This window comes from Calypte anna, chromosome 5A, assembly GCF_003957555.1.
Source record: "Calypte anna isolate BGI_N300 chromosome 5A, bCalAnn1_v1.p, whole genome shotgun sequence".
Lineage (NCBI taxonomy): Eukaryota > Metazoa > Chordata > Aves > Apodiformes > Trochilidae > Calypte > Calypte anna.
Genome location: NC_044251.1, coordinates 27,363,899 through 27,377,225, shown reverse-complemented (window position 1 = coordinate 27,377,225; position 13,327 = coordinate 27,363,899). Strand labels below are relative to the sequence as shown.

Below are 13,327 nucleotides of genomic sequence, written 5' to 3'. Positions count from 1 at the left end.
TTCTCTGTGCAACCTAGAATTCCATTGTCCTTCTTGGCAATAAGGGCACACTGCTGGCTCACGTATAATTTACTATCTATCAGGACTCCCAGTCTACCTGGACTTCAGCAAGGCCTTTGACACCGTCTCCCACAGCATCCTCCTGAAAAAGCTGCCAGTCCACAGCTTGGACAGGGGCACTCTGCGCTGGGTTAAGAACTGGCTGGAGGGCCGGGCCCAGAGAGTGGTGCTGAACAGGGCTGCATCCAGTTGGCAGCCGGTCACCAGTGGTGTCCCCCAGGGATCAGTGTTGGGCCCAGTTCTGTTCAGTATCTTTATAGACGATTTAGATGAGGGGATTGAGTCCATCATCAGCAAATTTGCAGATGACACTAAGCTGGGGGGGAGTGTGGATCAGCTGGAAAGCAGGAGGGCTCTGCAGAGGGACCTGGACAAGGTCCAAGGAAGGGATTCTACCCCTGTACTCAGCTCTGGTGAGGCCACACCTTGAGTCCTGTGTCCAGTTCTGGGCCCCTCAGTTTAGGAAGGATATTGAGGTCCTGGAGCAGGTCCAAAGGAGGGCAACCAGGTTGGTGAAGGGACTTGAGCACAGATCCTATGAGGAGAGGCTGAGGGAGATGGGGCTGTTCAGCCTGGAGAAGAGAAGGCTCAGAGGAGACCTCATCACTCTCTACAACTACCTGAAAGGAGGGTGTAGTCAGGTGGGGGTTGGTCTCTTTTCAAGCATTGGAATGGGCTGCCCCAGGAAGTAGTGGATTCTCCATCCCTGGAGATATTTAAAAAGAGACTGGATTTGGCACTCAGTGCCATGGTCTGGTAACTGCAGCGGTAATGGATCAAGGGTTGGACTTGATGATCTCTGAGGTCCCTTCCAACCCAGCCAATTCTATGATTCAGATACTACTCCTCAGCACTGCTTTCCACCAGGCCCACCCCTAACCTGTATTGGTGCTTGGGGTGCAGGACCCTCCATTTGATCTTGTTGAACCTCATTAGGTTCTTCTCTGTGCAGCTCTCCAGCCTGTCCAGGTCATGCTGAATGGCAGCACAGCCCTCTGGAGTGTCAGCCACCCCTCTCCGTTTTGTATCAGCAGTGAACTTGCTGAGGATACACTGTCCCCTCATCCAGGTCATTGATGAACATTTTGAACAAGAGCAGACAGCGTATTGACCCCTGGGGACCTCCAACTCAACACCGCTTCACTGATCACCACCCTCTGGGTTCTGTCACACAGCCAGCTCTCAATCCACCTCACGACCCCCATCTGCCCACACTTCCTGAGTTTCCTAATGAGAATATTATGGGAGACATTATCAATCAGTTGATCATTCAATTGATCATTCTTACTTTTTTACTGGAAGACAGTTCAGGATAATCCACAAACTGCTGGTCAAGATGCAGCAATCTGCAATGCTTTCATCTACAGATAAACCTTTTAAGATGCCAATAAAACATTATGTGTATATAACAGCCAAGCAGGTTCCCTGTAGTAATATACTACTATATATAGTAATATACTAATACAGCCATATGCAATTTAGTAAAATTAAGTAATATAATTTTCCCATGTAGCAATCAGAGAGGAATACCCTCCTGGAATAATACTGGAATCCCACTGAGTTTAAGAACTTTTTGTCAGCAACCCTAGATGCTAAAAGCAAAATTTCTCAGAGGACTTATTCCCTACCAAACAAAATCAAGTACAGCAAAAAAATTAATCAGCACACAACGCACATGGTTTTAAATTAATTCTACCTGTTAACAAAATTATTAAAAGATAATGTAAAATATTAACAAAAATTATTAATAACAAAAAAAACCATTAAGTCAGCTTCTCCTCTGGCATAAAAGACTTGTCTTTACAGCTTCTGCTATCTTACACAATATGGTTGTTCTTGCATCACTGGCTTAAATACCATGCCCACGTGGATGCACTCAGGACATGGGTATTATTTTAATTATTGCATCTTCTCTTAGTCCTCTGTCTCTTCTGTTCAGGCGCTGCTGCGTGAGAAGATACACGTTCCAGCAATGCACCAGGACAGCAGAGATCAGAGTCCTGGCCTCAGTTGCCAGCAATGATAACTTGACCCTGCACACAGGGTACATATAGCAGATGAAATATTACCCTGTCCTATAACTTGACAAAATGGATGTGTCATCTGGGAAGCTATTACCTACCAGGTAATCTCATTCAGTTGACTGTGAAATATTTCACAGTATAACGTTAAAAATGGTTAAGACAATATAAAATGAGGTTTCAAGAAGAATAAATAAAATTCACTATTTTTGTAATGTGGCTTTACTTATTTGACTTCAATATTAAGTAGGAAGTCAGAAGATGTCAAAAATAAAAGACAGAAGATACGAATGAGCCCAGGCATCTGATTGCCAAGAAAAAGCAGACCAGCTTCACTGCACACAATATTGCTTCATGTGTAGTTGGTGATACAGTATTCATAATAAATAATTGCTTGTAATAAGTATCCGCTTGCCTCACAGAGGTAATGTTAAAATGCTAAGTCAGCTTTTCTCAAAGATATTGCTTTTCTCTACATAGAACTCATGGCTAATTATTCTCAGAGACACCACAAAATCTTCATTAAGGTCAGGGCAACAAAGCCAGGCTTTGGAGCTTGGTAAGTAAGATTCCTTCCTTAGTGAAATGGCCACCTGCCAGTGAGCTTCAAGGTAAAGTTTATAGATTTTTGGTATAAACATTTGCTGTCTTTATGGCTTTATAATTCAGATAATAATAGGCTTTGTGTAATTGTCAGCTATAAATTCTGCATATCTTATCTACATGCACTGTTCTGTACTTATTTACTGTATCATGGTTTTAACATTTTGAACAAAGATTTGTTTTTCTTACCTACTGCTGTGATAACCTGGTTGCTCAGTAAAAGGCTGTTTGGATTATCTCGGCTCCTACCTTAGGCCTGGGAATCAGCATCACTTAGCTGAGGATGGCAGTGGTATTCCCTCATCTGTGTGAAGTGACAGAGGGCATATGGCATTATCACAGAGTTTAAGAGACCACAATCTGCCCTCATGGAGCAATCTGATGTGAGTGCGCAGCAGGGCACTGCTCTACTTCATGTAGAGAGATTTTTTCATGTATGGGAGACAGATATCTAGCAGCCTGAGTGGGAGCTATATCTTCTCATTTGCTACTGAAAAGACACTGAACAGATGGGAGAAAGAGATGAAACGAAGAGCAGTACATCTAATGGGGACAATCTTTTGCCAAAAAAAGGGAGGAGAATCATATGAAAATCAGATACAGAAATATTTATCCTACTGATACTGTTTCAAACTCACGGCTCCTGCAGCTCCTCTTATCAAGCACAGATTTACTGAGGGGGAAGGCACCAAGAAAGCCAAGTCTAAATCAGATCTGTCATAATTCTGCAGCTCATTCCCTCTCTCCAATCATGAAACAAGTGGGAAAACAAAAGCAGCTTATCCAGTCACAACTTGGAGGGCATACCACCATCTTTGAGTGGTGGAAACAAAGTCCTTGATGATGCCCTGACAGAAAGGATGATGCACACCTTTGATAAAAATCTCTGGCTGAGCTGTCTGTGGCACAAGGGCTGCACAAGACATGCAACCATCATGCCTCAGAAAATAATTTAATGGTCTTTAATGAATATACATTGGAGCTGCTTTTACATATATTGTTTTTGTGTTATGTTTGATGAAACAGCTTATGCTGTCTACATGGCTCTGGAGTGAAGATGCATAGGCAGCATCCGGGGTAACCCACGCATGCCAGTGACACCTGCCCAGATTTAGGCTGTGAGGGGATTACCTCTGGTAACATTGTTCCCGTATGCCCTCTCCATACTATGACAGGCAGCCTGCCAATGAAGTCAAGTTTCAAAATCTCCTAAGCCTAACAACATCTCAGCTACCACGTGGATCTGTGGTTTTATAACCTGCCTTGACATGTGATTTCTTTACCTTATCAGCAGTTGATTTACTCATAGAGTAAACAAACATGCCAACTCCTAAGACCTGCTAAGCGTTCAAGCCTGTTACAACTCTAATTTCTCCTCCCAGGAGAAGGGAACCGCAGCTGTTTTGACAGGACGCACGTAACCATCCTGCTCTGCCTTTGCAGGACGGGGGTCTGGCTACACAGACACCCACTTCTCCAGAAGCCCATTGATTTTAATGCCTGGATCTTGTTCCTTTAGCCTTGTTCCTCTGTCCCTTCAGGACATTTTACATCTAAAGTTTGCTATACCTACCCTTTTACCTTGGCATTTGGGGTTGCTGATTGTCAGACTCACCTCGGGCAGAAGTATAAGGAGATAGAAGACATACAGAAGACAGAATTACATCCAGTTTTATCCCCTCTGCAATCATATTCACAAGCCAGCTCGAGTATTTCATATTTGTGTCATTTGCTTAAGCACTTAGTGTGTATCTTTTTATGTGCCATTCCCTTTTCAAATTAAAGAGCCCCATCTTCCCACAGCCCAGTATTTGTACCTCAGTGACAGCAAATGAACTCCTGACTGTGTGCAGAAATGAGCTCCTTTATAACTGTCAAGCAAATGCAGGCATCATTGCCTGGTGTCAGCACAAAATATCAACAGTTCGTGCACCAAGAACTGAATGTCCAACAGCCTTCATGGTACAGCAACTTGTGCTAATTTATAAGTCTGTACTAACAAAATCTTTCACAAGATTTGAGTGAAAGCCAGAAAAATCATTTTTACCAGTGACACCCCCCTGAATGAAGGGGTCCTATATGAGCTAGGTGGCAATGAATAGGATAAGTATCTCTTAGAATGACCCCTGCTTTCATTTGTGCCTTTGACCCATCCTTTCTTCAAAATCAGTTCATTGGGAAGATTTCTACAGAAAGATTAACCACTCTGAAAGCATCCTGAAGGAAACGGGCAAAATTCTTCCCATATTCACTTTACCATTGATGTCAAAAGGGTCAGCTCACTCTCAAATTTCACATGTTGGTTAGCTCAGTGATGAAATGGTCACAGGCTCTGCACAGCCAAACAGACACGAAGGTACTCTTGGGGAATGACCTAATACACTTAACTGATCCTCTTGCATAACCTGTGCACTTTCAGTATTGTGGTAGCAGTTGTGTCAGGTTAGCAACTGTGAGCACCTTTGCTGATAGAAAAGCAATGGCTTGTTTCAGTTTTGTACTCCAGTGTTAACACTGGAAACAAAGTCAAAGTGAAGATCATATTATCACAGTGAAACTAGTTTCCTCATACATATAATATGTCTTCTGAAAGTCCTTCCTTCTAGTACTACTTCCAAAATCAGGTAAAACACATTTGAATAATCATAAGAAGCACATTAAAATTATATATTTACAGAATTACAGAAAACCTAAATTCATTAAAATAATCACATAAATCTCAAAATTAAAAATAACCCTTTCTAACACTGCAAGCTATCATGCCTTTAAATTTGAATTGTCAGTGGACAAAAACAGTATACCCAGCAAGTGGTTTTATACATGAAAGCTGGTAACTTAAAAATCTTATAAGGATCAAAAAGGAAAAAGAACAACTCACTGATAATCCTGAGTGCCATCAGGAAAAAAGTAGAATTACCAAGCTTTTTAAGATCCCACTTCCATTAGACAGCTGTTTCCAGTTTTCTCTAGTAGTGCAACACGGATTTTCCCTCAAATACTCAGTTCAGTTTCTGCTCAATACTAATTTAGGCATCAGTGTTAAAACAAATCAAGAACGGGAAATTCAAAGAAGCACACTCATTTACTTGAAAAATTCTGCAAGGAAATGCCTTCAGAAACAGCTCTAATAAACTGGTTTTATGGTTTATAGCACTGGGACAGCAAAAGAGCATCCAAATTAACTGCAAGAAAATGATACAAAACACCATCCAACTTCTTTGAGAGTAATTTCTGCACCAGTATAATGTCATGTGATGCCAAAGATCAAGCTTTCTATTTCCAGGTAAAGTACCGTGTGTCAGGAGGCACAGTAATCATCCTCCTCCGTAGCCCTCACCTCCAGTGACAACCAGTAGAATTATGAGCGAACTTATCTTTGTGGTATATTGACTCAATTTGCATTGCTCAACCAAAAGAAGGCTGCCAAATGCAATTATCTCTGCAACAGTAACTGACAGCTTATGAAGCAAATGTCTGAGTCAACACTAAACTATTAAATCCATTTCATATATAGATTGTAAAAGGATGGCGTATTAATGAAGTAGCCTTCAAAATTTTCCTTCAATCATATGATATTATGAAAATATTTATACAAAACTGGATTAGCTATAACAAAAAAGTAACATTAATACTTTATTGAACCTTATTAATATAATACCTGGACTTCCATTTAAGTTCTTTTCTCTTTTATAAAAAGGAAACGTACTTGCACTTAGTAAGGCAAGTCAAACAATCTACTAAAAATACATTAGCAATTATCCGCCAAGAAAAAGAAAACTGAAAGACATGATGAAATCTTAATTCCCAATCTATGGAGTCAGTGACAACATATGGATGCACAATTATTGCAACATGAGGATGCATCAAAATACTGGAGTGAAGCATTCCATGTCTACTGGGCCTTGTGTCAAAAGTTTACATGTTCTCAGCATAACCCTTGAAGGCTGCAGTGTTTGCAATATCAATGACATTTGCAAGGTGATTTCACTACAAATCTATATAGTAAATTGTATAGCCATGCAAAACAACAATGTGATTTCAGTACCAAAGGGATCTGAAAATATAACCAGCAAGTTGTAGCACTTACTGAAAAGATTATGGAAAATATAACATAATTCTAAGTCACTGGGGAGCAGTAAGCCTCTTTGACACAACACAATCCATTTGACACACAAGGACAGTTTTACAGAAGGTGGGTTATAAGTCTCCAGTTCTGTTAATGAATATACATTGGTTGCTTTTACATATATTGTTTTTGTGTTTTGTTTGATGAACAGCTCAACAATCACCATAGACCACTACATCCTCCTTGTTCCTAAAAATGACTCTTCAGCAGATGTATAAGGAATAACCACCACAGAAGTTGTCCTTGATGGTTTTCCCCACACCACATAATTTCATAGCTGAAAGAATCTCTTTTCTATGCCTCTTGAATATGCAAACCATACAGATCAGTTAAGTAAATCTGTCCCAAGGTTTAAGTCTCCTTCCTCTCTGAACATCTGAAGACCTTATTTGGCAGATGTCACCCATTATAAAAATAGGATGCATTACTATTCCATTGATACCATGTAACAATGGGATCAAAACTGCCCTTCAAAGAAAAAAAAGAGAAGCTGGTCACCTAATACTTTGGTCAGCTAATACGAAAGACAATCACATTTGTGAGCAGATATAGATGGAGTAGCAGGAAAGAGCAATTTTCCTTAGAAAATCCCACTGATACTGTTTAATGAACCTCATTTCTTGCAAATTGACCCTAAAAGTACTTTTCTAAACAACCAAGTTCCTTCCTCCTAGACTTCTTCAGTGAATAAAATAGGGTGTTACTACCTCCTTATGCCTGCTGGAGACAGACCTCAAATAACATAGAATAAGAGTCCATTTCCTACTGGTACATCCTCAGTAGAGGTGACAACCACATTCAAACTGCAAAATGACCAGCAAAATTTGACTTGATCAAAGTCAGACTGCAAATTATGTTTGAACTGCTAATAGGTAGCAGACCTACCAGATTACTTGAAATATAACAGGTTACATGTAGAAAACACTGAGAAGGAAAAAACAAGCAACCACAAGAGCTGCCAGAGCAGCTATCTCTCAGAATAGAAATGTACTTTTTATGAAACTGTGCTATTGTGCCTTCAGCACAGTTAATACATAATAATAGGCTTTTGAACCCCTTCTACTTCAGCAATAGCTGCTCTATAGCTCATTTAAAAGCAGCTGCATTGGCACATGCCATTCTTTCTCCCTACATGTATGAAAAAAAAATGAAACTGAAATTTAAACATAGGTATCATTACTGTTTTTCTGATACTGAATTCAAGCAGGGATTTTAACTGAGGAAAATTATACTACTCTTCATGTTGAAACAGCACCAAAATTATGGATATCTTCTGTCAGACTAAAATTAAGTTAAATAAACTGGTTTTCTAGAAACAAATAGGCACCAGGTAGCAGGGCAATAACAGACCATAAGTCAGGCCTACAGAAGACAGAGAAAGGCACAAAATAAAGCCAGGCACGAGTATTGTTTGAACTTTCTTGAGTTAATTTTTTTTCTTTCTGGATGTAGAAGGAAATTGCTGGAAGGTAGCAAACAAAAGTCATACTCAAACATTTATTCTACCCCTGCCAATTCAGGATTGTTTCCAACAGTCAGTTTCCTTGTTCGTTGTCCAAAAAACTCCATCAATCAAGAGGGAACAGGTGAAATACAAAGACAATGAAAAGGCAGGAGCAGCCCTACAAATCTGTTCATTAGGTGACCTTTTTGGACCCAGAATTCCCAAGTCTGTTTACTAGAGGCAAGCTAAGATTTTCAAGGAACTCAGCTCACCACAGACACCATGCCCAGCCCTTTAAAAAAATCAGACTGTTGATGTCACAAACTAAGATCAGCTGATGATTTCCCTGAATTTTGCTCTTATTTTGGCAGGAAGCTGAATTTTGAAAAAACGTTTCAAGTTGCTCATATTAAGCTCTCAATAAAAGCAGTGCTAAAACCACTGGATCTGTAATGAAGTCAGGTTTTGGAGTCAAGTGTTTAGGATAATCTTTTGTTTTGTTGTTCTGTTGATGTACCCCTTGGTGTTTTGAAAAACTCATTTTCATATGGATAAATGGAAGCACATCAGTTTCTCCCTGTGAGCCGTGCTCATGTGGCACAGAAAATTCTCATTACTTCGTTGTAAACCATAAAAATTATTTCTCTTTTACTTTTCCTGAAGCCAAGGTCCTGGGACCATGCAATTATGTAAGAATAGCACCTTTCACTTAAAAAAAAAAATAAACTGTCTGCTTATGGCCTTTGTGCTCCTGGAAGTAGGCCCAACCCCAAGAATCTGAAACACAAAACCCAGAAGACAAAACAAAAAAGATTTGTTGTTTACCTTTTAAACAAGCATCACAGCCTTTCAGGGCAGGCTTACATTTTTTGAGCACACAGGATTGTTGGCATTGCTTCTCAGTTTAACTCAGTCACAAATACATGCACATTCTAGAATGTAGTTTCTGCTGCATACAAAATTATGTCAATATGCTTTTTATGCCATAGGCTAAAGCCTACCTCACTTTTTCTACCAAGCAGCCCCATCTAAGACAACCAAGATTTTACCCTCCAGCTCCTATTAATTTGCATAATTTTTCAAGTGGCAGATTTGTACAGTTCTGTGCTATTTTTTTTCCCAGACACTATTCTTTAAGGCATTTTCTCCTTACTCTAGAAATTCAATAAGGAGCTGTAAACACTACTGGAGTACTTCAAGAATTATCTATCTCTTCTCAGCCCCAGCCTCTGCATACTTCAGCAGCTTCCCATTTGAAATGAAATCTTGCAAGTAAGAGGTAGCTTCTTGAATGATTTGGAGACTTCTATAAATTTAGCAGCATCTTAAGTGGCCTTAAGATCTGAGGGAGGGAAAAGTGATTTTTTTTTCCTAAATATATAGTAATTATTACAGAATAAAAGCAATTTTCATGCATAATACAAGCATATAGCAGTAAAGTCCACTGCTGGAAGGTAAAAATATAAACATTGCAATAATTCCACAATCGAAATTTACAGTCTCCTGCTGTCTTTTTCCAGGTGAAATCCTATTTCATTGCTATTTAGTATCTGTCAGTGAATGTTGCAATGAAATTCATACCATTTCACATAAAGAAGAGGCTTAATCTTCACTTTGAGCACTGCATAGAGGAAACAGAGTAAAAGGCCAAACACCACAGAAGTGAAACTAGGAAAAGGAAAGCATGTGGGGAAAAGGTCCATTGATTGAACCATGTCAAAACCGAGTCACGAAAGATTAGTACAGGGTTTATTTAGACTTTAGAAGTTACATGTAAAAGAATGTATAGTTTAATACAACACACATCTCTCTTTAATCTTATCAGGTCAGCTACCAATCACAGGGAAACACTGTCACGCAAGCTCCAGCACATATCGTACAAGCCCAGCTGGAAGCCTGGGTATATACGTCATAGCTGAAGCTTCTGCTTCACTGCTGCTGGTACCACAGCCAGGTCAGTTAAACTCAGACATTTCTCTATCACTGCAAAAATACTCCAGCTGTAAGTCTGGAGTGTTGCTTTCTAAATCAGGCATCACAACCCTGCCTGCACATACACTGTTTGAAACCAAGCTGGAGAAGAGCGATTCTCATGCCAGTGCAGCATCAGGTGTGCAAACAATTTAAAGAGTGTTAGCAGATTTCAATTTCTTTCAAAATTCATTAGATGACCAGCAAATTTATTTAAGTGGTACCTAGATTTCCCTCCAACTTACTCTGCACTGCCTGACTGCATAGCATGAATACAGACTGTGGGGTAACCCTCAACAGAAACTCCCAAATCAGCACATCAGTAATGTATTTGTACCCAACAGACACTTGCACTTGGCTCAGTGGGCACCAAACTGCATTGTCTGGCCTTGAGAGGCAAGAGAGGTACTTGTACCTGGAGTCCCAGGAAAACCCCATGGGAAAATACCACTATCTATAAACATCATTTAGGTAACTATATAACTGAAGACAAGGAATTATGGATAGCCTCAGACCATGGCAGGAAACAAATCAATGTCTCAAAATTAAAGATGGAAAAAAGAACTAATTTAAATATATGAACTAAACTCTTAACAGGAGAAGAAATAGGAAAATGTCATATTCATCTAATCACATCAAGCAGTAGCAGCTATTTAATACAGATCTATTACAAAGCACTTTCTGAGACCATATACAACAAATTAAAACATCTCTAGGAGCACCATCTAAAATAAACCCAAGAAGCACCACACAAAGACAATCCTCAGCAAAATACATTCAGGTTAGAAATTGCTGATTCAGATATCTTTTGCAGTCTGATCTGCATGAGACTCCTGTGTTACCCACATCATACTTTACACCGCCACTCAATGCAGTAGGACTACACAAATATAGCCAGCTGCAAAACACACAGAATGCTTTCACATCTGCTCATACTGGAATCTTCATTCTTAAACCAAGCTTGTATCATCTTCCTGGGTCAGTTCAGAAACTGGGTTTGCTATCCTACCACTGGTTTCAAATTGAAGAGAAAAATCCACCTTCCTAATATATATTAGAAATACACAGAATATATATATTCATATGTACATAGATGTACTGTTCATATTCTCTCCATCTATGCCTATTTAGGTTTGCCTTCAACTGTTTGACAAAAAAAATTTGCCATGCAGAAATAAAGAGGTTGCTTGTATTCTTGCTGTGCACCAGAATACAGAGCAAGAATTGCAGTAAGAAATCCGAGAGAATCTGGCTGCAAGAGTGCAAGGGTGCTGAAAGACCAACATGGTCACAAAACCAAGAAATGTGGACTAGGACAGCATGAATACTAGTACTCTAAAACAGCAGCAGAGCCTCACCACAAATTTATCTGCTTCCAGCTGATACAAGGAGGGCAGAGCAGGAGTCATGGCTTTAAGCTGCTGATCTGATCTATTGCATATCACCTATCCAGAGAGCAAGTCCTAATAATTAAAAAGTTATTTATATGCTCGTTTTGTGTTACTAAATCTATTTACTTAACTCACAGAGTCATTGTGCCATGTAGTAACAATCTTTTTCACAGTCAGAGGGAAGACTAAACATGTAAGTTCCTCAATATTGTTTGTACCTCCCTCCAACAGCCTGGCTGAAGGTACCTGACTGAATGCAGCAGCCTGACTGCCTGTCCATGAATTTACTTGGATTCAAGAATTTGCAAACCAGTTACAAATTGCAAGTGGCGTTTCCAGATGTGTACCATTTTTCTAGTCTTTTATTCTTTGAAAATATCTCTTTTGTTGTCTTGTCATCATCAAATACTGGGAACAAAACGTACCTAGTCTGTGAAAGAATAAGACCTGGAAAACCTTTCTTTTGAAATCCTTACCTTGAGCATGGCAAGGCTTTGATTCAAGTTGGCTAGCCTGTCAGAAAGCAGTAGTTACAGCTTACATTAGCACATCTCATCACCTAATAACCCCATCACTCTGAAGTCATTCAATCACTGTATGAAGGTCTTGAGTTGTATTCCAGTGCAGTTGTTCTCACCTATGTTAAGACAAACCAAGGTAGGTGGTTCAAATTTTGAGATGAAGACACAGGCTGAATGATTTTCCCAACAGAACATGATTTTCCTAACTGCACAGAGTAGTTAATGCCACAGTTTGGAATGATATGTATCAGTTTGATTTCCAGCAGTTGCTCCATCCAATGGGCAAACTTCTTCATATTCTTACTGTGAGAGCACACATTGTGATTAAATACAAGACTGGGCAGTTGACAAAGTAACAGCTTGGATTTTTTTCAGTTTGGTTTTTTTTTTTTTCCTAAATTCAACAGTCAGAAAATTTCAAAATGTGTCTGCAGATGAATCAACAACCTAATAGGTTCAATGAATTAAATAATTGTATAGACTGTTTTTTTATCACCAGAGGATTTTAACATACTTGCACTTGGCAGAAATAACAAATTCAAGTAACACTCACTTCAGCTCTATTCCTGTTCTCTTTAACTCTTATGTCTTAACCATATTCTGAAAGGCTAATACTGAAATTAAGCAGCACAGTACAAAAGTCAGTAGAGATTTACTAAGTTATATCAGCTTGAGATTCCAGCCCACATATTTTTCTTAATTAGAGAGGTTCAGAGGCATAAACAATGCAAACACTGTAAGTGCACAATGTTATCCTCAAGGATGAGCTTAGAACTAGACAAAAGAATTCTTAAGCAGAAAAAATGTGTGGTTGATGCATTCCAACAAAGAGAGAAATGACGTTTTCATGGCTTTTCATAACAACTACAAGGCACAAATCAAGAACCTCTGTTCTGTAATGGACAATGAGCGCTGTGTGCCTGTAAGGTCATCAGCACAAATTCAGCCTACCAGGTACAGGAGTTACTACTGACATCTGTCCCATTTCAGTCAGACTTCTTGTTGTTTGAGCCAGGCACCTGATCATCTTCATGGACCTCCTCTGGACTTATTCCAACATCTCCATGTTGAAACCATGTCCTCTTATGCTGAGGGCTCCAGAGCTAGACACAGTAGTCCAGGTGGGGACTCTCAAGAGTGAGTAGAGGAGGATGATCACCTCCCTCAACCTGTTGGCCATGCTTCTTTTA

At 39.6% G+C, this 13,327-nt stretch overlaps 1 protein-coding gene across 1 annotated transcript in view; it reads right to left on the bottom strand.

Moving 5' to 3' along the window:
- LOC103527667 (ras and Rab interactor 3) overlaps positions 1–13,327 on the bottom strand; it is a 145,757-nt gene that overhangs the window by 98,822 nt on the left and 33,608 nt on the right. The window lies entirely within an intron of this gene.